Here is a 6,012-nt window from a genome sequence, read left to right as displayed (position 1 = left end):
ATGACATATACACATAGACGTCACTATGAACAAGTTTAAAAGGCTCCAATCGCTTTCTAATCATAGGCAGATGAACACTCCTAGTTTTCTTGCCATAGATACAATGTTCACAAATCAAAAAGTCACTAAAACTCAAAACATGCAAGTAACCAAAATGATCAACATTTTCATTCCCTTTTGGCTCATATGGCCTAGCCAGCAATGCCACAACTCAGTAGATGGCAGCTCGCCTATAACAAGAACATTGACACACATGCCTATGATACAATGAACCATGCTTTTGACCCTTGAAAATAACCAAATTTCCCTTCTTGATAGTCCAAGAGTGATTCCCAAGTATGGTTGTGTAACTCGGGTGTAACCAAGGTCATCAAGGTGTCCCATGGAAACTAAGCTCTTTGCTAACTCACGAACATGTCTAACATTGTGTAGTACAAATTCTTTACCATTTGAGAGCACCGACCAAATTTCTCCAATGCTAACAATGTCAAGGACATAAGAGTCACCCAACTTGACAATGCCTTGATAGCCTTTCGCATAAGTTGAGAAACAATCTTTATGATGCATAACATGGAAATTTGCACCAAAATCTATCATTCAGTTCTATGCATAGAGAAATACCAATCATTTTGAAAAATTTCCTCTTTGAATCTACCAAAAGGGAATTTTGTATGTTTGTGAAATCGATTTTTCTTGAACACTGCTAAAGTAAGGGCCCCTAGGTGGATTTAATTAAAAAATTAGTGCAAATCCATGGAGATGCCAAGGATGCAAGACACCGCGGGGTGGGTTGGGGGCAGGCATATGAACCAAGCGGATGGTGCAGATGTGTGCCACATAACTGGGGAGGTTGTGGGTGGCTCGATCGTGGTAGACATGGGAGCGTGTGACAACGACGTAGACGGGTGCGTGCTATAACAGCGGCATGGCGAGAGCCCCAACGAAGAGGCGATTTTCGTGCGCTCTAATTTTCTTTAAGTATAATGTATAAGTTGTGGGTGTCAATACAGCGTGGTGGTTTAGTACTAATGTCAATAGTGTCGAGTTCAATCCCCACGAATGCCAATTTTACAGTCTATAGTTGAAGGCAAACCTATAGTTATGAGATGGAGAGTGGAGCCTTTCATGGAGATTCTCATAGTAGTGGAAGGGACAGCCGATATGCAATAAACATGTCAGAGACGTCGCTGCGCACCTGCGAGGCTTCAATGCAAACGACGTGTGTTGCACACTGCTTCTACACACCTTCGAGCGCAGCTATGACTTGTGGGGCTTGAAAACCTCCGCGCCTGCAGGCTCAACTCGCGAGGCAGTGTAATTTGGGGTTGTATCTACGCATCTGCAGGGTTTGGTGACTGATTTCTAGTGTGTTGCCAGGTAATATTTCCTTTGGGAATTGATAGTGTTTAGAATAGTGGAATTTGGGATATTTTCTCATGCGAGAATCCAGAAGATTTGATGCTGAATCACATATGTTTTTTCTTGTGACTATAGTTCCCCTTTTGCCAAAGATTCTCATGATTATGTAGAGAGGAACAAGAGTCCCCCGCGTTAAAGTCGACGATGCGGAAGTGGAGAGAGAGAGAGAGAGAGAGAGAGAGAGAGAGAGAGAATCATGAACCAACCAACCTTGGCAATGAATAGCTTTATGCAATGGACGCAAGGGGTTGCTTATACAAGCAACCGCAGGAATGCCTTACCGAGACTTTGACAAATAAGTAAAATAAATATATAAAAGCCAAACCTGACGATGCGGAAGCGTAGAGACCAAGGGGAGAGAGAGAGAGAGAGAGAGAGAGAGAGAGAGAGAGAGAGAGAGAGAGACTCTTGAACCAATCAACCTTGGCAATGAACAACTAAATGTGTATACAATGGAGGCAAGGGGTTGCTTGTATAGCAACCTCAACAAATTGCCCTACCCAGACTTTGAGAGAGAGAGAGAGAGAGAGAGAGAGAGAGAGAGTCTCTTGAACCAATCAACTTTGGCAATGAACAACTTAATGTGTATACAATGGAGGCAAGGGATTGCTTATATAGCAATCTCTTAAATTGCCCTACCTAGACTTTGACAAATAAGTAAAATGAATACCTAAAAGCCAAACTAAATAATGGGATCACATTGGGCAGTTCACTTGAGATGCCAAAACTCTTAACACCCTCTCTGCAGCTCATAGTGGATATCAATAGTGAGGCCAAGTCGATGAAGAAGCTACTATGGACACCCCAGAAGTGGCCACCAACTGGATACACCTAGGTGTTGCTCCCCTCAACTTTATACCTGAGAATAATGCCATCTTGAGTATCGGTTGCCTTTGTAGAAAATTGGAGCTGTAGATCACACTGCGTCCAATAATCCCCATTCATGAACTGTGAACACATTACGTCCAAAATATAAAACGAAATGTGGAACTCATCCTATCCATGATCTGACCAACAACAATGAATTGGTGCGCCTATCCTTAGTGTCTTAGACATCTGATTGGTTCCCTGCCAAATGCATGTGCATTGAACTCCGACCTACGGGTCCAAACACCGATAACTTGAACTCCAACACAAGGGTCCAAATTAATTGTAGGAAGCACTTTTTGTCCCTCTCTACCACTCACAAGCCTCTCTTTGGTTGAAGCTAGTGGTGACACTTGCACTTTGACTAGAAATCTGACGTTGAGGCCACCGTGGCCGCTGCCATGTGTTCCATGCCGATGTCCTATGTCAAATCTTTATGACCGTAATCTCTGTCCAGCTTGCCTTTGTCTTTGTCTATCTGCGAGTTCCTGCTTTTGTCTTTGGCTTCAAAGTCTCGAGCCAAATAAAGCGTTGAGTCACATTCATAACAACTGTGGTCGTACCTCGTGGCAGATAACCGAGCACTCGTACTGCTATCCTTGTCCAACTTGCCTTTGCGGCTGTCCTCTAACAAACTCGTTCATTTGCTTTTGACTTCACAATCTCGAGCCAAACAATTTACCGGGTTCCTTGAGAACTGTGCCGGTGCATAGGCCGCTAACTGGATGGTTGATCCGCTATCCATAGCCACTTGTTGGTTATGGTCGTTGTCGTCGTGGGTGCTCGAGCAAGGGGGGGCCATGATGAAGTTGCAAGAATTGGAATCCCGAGAAAACCTTCGCGCACTCCAAGAGTGACCGCACAAACCAAGAACCAAGGAGTTCCACTCCTCTGCTCTTCCCAAATGGCTCCGAAAAAAAAAACTGCTATCCCTCTCTTGAGGTCCTGCACTTCTCCCGATCCGCCACAAAACCCTTCAACAATGGTCGTAAGATTGGCACAAAGCCACTCCTTTAAGGTTCAACACGGCCCCGTTGTATTCTCCAAACCTTCTACAGAAGGTGCACAAGAATCCCTCCTAATCACCAAGACAATCTCGGTGGGGGTGCTCCAGTACCTCAAGATACCCTCAAGAATAGCGTCTTGAAACGCTGTTGCAAAAAATGCTTGGGGCATTGGTAGGGAGGGCTGTCGTCGACAAGGAAGGGGTGGGGAGGTTGGTCACAGCGTTTCAAAACGCAATGGCTTGTGGAGGGTTTCGTTGGTGCCGCCAAGAGGGGAGATCGTCTGAGTGTTTCAAAACGCTAGCCAAAACGTAGGGTGCTGTTGCCAAAGGAGAATAGCGGCGTTTCAAAACGCTCGCAGGACCATGGCCAAAGCTACCGCCAATCTGGCGTTCCAAAATGCTCGCAGGGACTAGTAGAGGGGAAAATATTGGTGCTGGCTAGGAAAACACTGGCGCTTTGAGATGCCATTGTAGAGGGTGGTGGATGCCGGCGACATATCTCTTCTTCTTTTCACTTTGCAGCTCCGTCTCCACCAAGGTTCCTTATGCATGAGCTACACCAAGATGCTCTAATACCATGTCAAAGTCGACGATGCGGAAGCTTAGAGATCAAGGGGAGTGAGCACGAGAGAGAGAGAGAGAGAGAGAGAGAGAGAGAGAGAGAGAGAGAGAGAGAGAGAGAGAGAGAGAGAGAGAGAGAGAGAGAGAGAGAGAGAGAGAGAGTCCTCAACCATTCATCTAAAATGCGTATCTTTCAAGATCCTTTGAGACTCCTGGTTGGCGGGTAGGGAGTGCAGATGCAGGTGGCGTGCGATGGTAGGATGCAGTAGGAGTAGGGGATGGCGATGGCATCAGGATCAGGAGGGCGAAACCATTTGCAGCACGAGTGAGCAGGGGATAGCGATGGCGGCAGGAGCAGGAGGGGCTGGAGGAGTGTTCTTTTTTTCTTTATAAAATACATATTCGATAGTAGCTTTCTAGGGGAGTGTAATGGCTGTGGAAACTGCACTCAAGGTTTTCAACTTACCTACCCACGTTCGATCACCGTTTTGGGGTGTGTTGTTGGGGTTTTAGAGCTTCCTCTTCACATTGGGCAGTTCATTTGAGATGCCGAAACTCTTACCCCCTCCCCCCCCCCCCCAAAACCAAACAAAAGCTAGCCTTGATTTGTCTAATTTCCCATCTGAACTTGGTGGGATCGAGAGTAGCGTTAATGAATCTCCCTTTAATTTGATAATCCGTATGCGGTTACTAGAATTTTATGGTCTCTATTGCTCTCAACCCATGGAGACGATTTTGAATTGGCGAGTGGGCCACTTTTTAGCTTCTAATTTAAAATGGTAGACAATGTGAGCCAGCTCTAATTATAACTTGCTTTTCACTGGCTTGGCAAGAATTATGGTGGGTAGAGCGCGGTGAGTCGAGGAATTGAGTTGAGCATGTAGCATGTAACCGGCTTGGACACTCGAAGGGAGAAATCAATAGCAACACTCGAACAGAAACTTCATAATCACTGAACTTTAATGGAGAGAGAGAGAGAGAGAGAGAGAGAGAGAGAGAGAGACGGCCCGATGGAGTTCCGTGCCCAGATGGCAGAGGTATTGGCCGCAAAAACTGGCGCCCCTTTCGGTATTTCTTTTTATATTAAATCTTTGAGCAAAGTACAATTGCTTGCGGGTGCTCGCTCTCAGACTCTGCATCCAGATCCTCTGCAAAGTGAGCCCCTTGGGTCACTTATAAAGGTTTTACAAGGGTTGCTAAAAGCAGAGCCTCAAAAGTATTAAAACTTAAAAGCAATGGCTCCAAAAGCATCTTGGGTAAAAATCTGCCAACAAAACGCATCAACATTGATTACGGAAATCCGTACAGCCAGGCCATGTCAATAGCCTGCGTAAAACGCGAAAAAATCCGTACACTGCCACGTCATCCAGTCAGCGCGTTTTCCGAGTCTGCCACGTCATCTACCACGTCAGAAATCCGTACTGCCACTGCCACGTCATCAGTTTGTGACATACCCCCCTCTTGAAAGATTGTAATCGCCCTCGATTATGCCTGCAAAACAGACAGAGGCCATAAACTGTCTTAGTAGACACTGACTGTTAGTACTGACGCACTAGACACGACACATCTAGCACTTGTACAAATTGACAGTCACATCATAGGACATCACTCGACATCACAGGACATCACATGACAAATCACAAAAAAATTTATTCCAAATCTTAGACCATGACCATTAGCAACGTATTTAGTATTTGCATCTAGATCCATTCCGGACCTCACTGATCCGCGATTAACTAATCCTTATTGCGATCATGTCTATAGAGATTCATGAGACCGAAATGCTGCAGTCATTTCGTCTTTCAATTCTTGCACTCAAACAAGTCAAGTACAAATCAATCATATTCTTTTTCGGAAATTCCGTGTCATAAAGTCATACAACAAAATACTTGTCAGCCCATTAGTATCCGTGAAACCCAAAGGGGACATTAGTGACCTTATTCAAAGATCTACTTCAGAAAAAATCTTGTCTAGGTGCTTAGAAATCCGGGTAGGACATTATGAAGGAACCATTCCGAGTTTTCAAGAAAAGAAAAGCTTTTATCAAGCTTGAGTATCCTATGAGCCTACACCCCTTACCCGGGAAAGATATGGTAGTGCTTTTTGCACAAGTGAATGAACACTCTCTTTACGAGGGAAGGAACAAGCAACGGCTACGG

The 6,012-nt window shown here is 45.1% G+C and overlaps 1 protein-coding gene across 3 annotated transcripts in view; it reads left to right on the top strand.

The window, feature by feature from the left end:
* Positions 1–1,067: 1,067 nt before the first annotated feature.
* LOC147459503 (AT-rich interactive domain-containing protein 2-like) overlaps positions 1,068–6,012 on the top strand; it is a 65,277-nt gene continuing 60,332 nt past the window's right edge. For 2 of the 3 annotated variants that reach the window (XM_086510769.1, XM_086510770.1), the window contains exon 1: positions 1,068–1,377. The gene's annotated coding sequence lies outside the window, so the exon portion shown is untranslated. The remainder of the gene's footprint in view (positions 1,378–6,012) is intronic. The other variant, XM_086510768.1, reaches the window with a different exon arrangement.

Source organism: Adiantum capillus-veneris, chromosome 4 (genome assembly GCF_014529385.1).
Source record: "Adiantum capillus-veneris isolate H3 chromosome 4, ASM1452938v2, whole genome shotgun sequence".
Classification (NCBI taxonomy): Eukaryota; Viridiplantae; Streptophyta; class Polypodiopsida; order Polypodiales; family Pteridaceae; genus Adiantum; species Adiantum capillus-veneris.
Note: the sequence above shows the minus strand (reverse complement) of the source record. Positions and strands in the feature narration are given on the sequence as shown.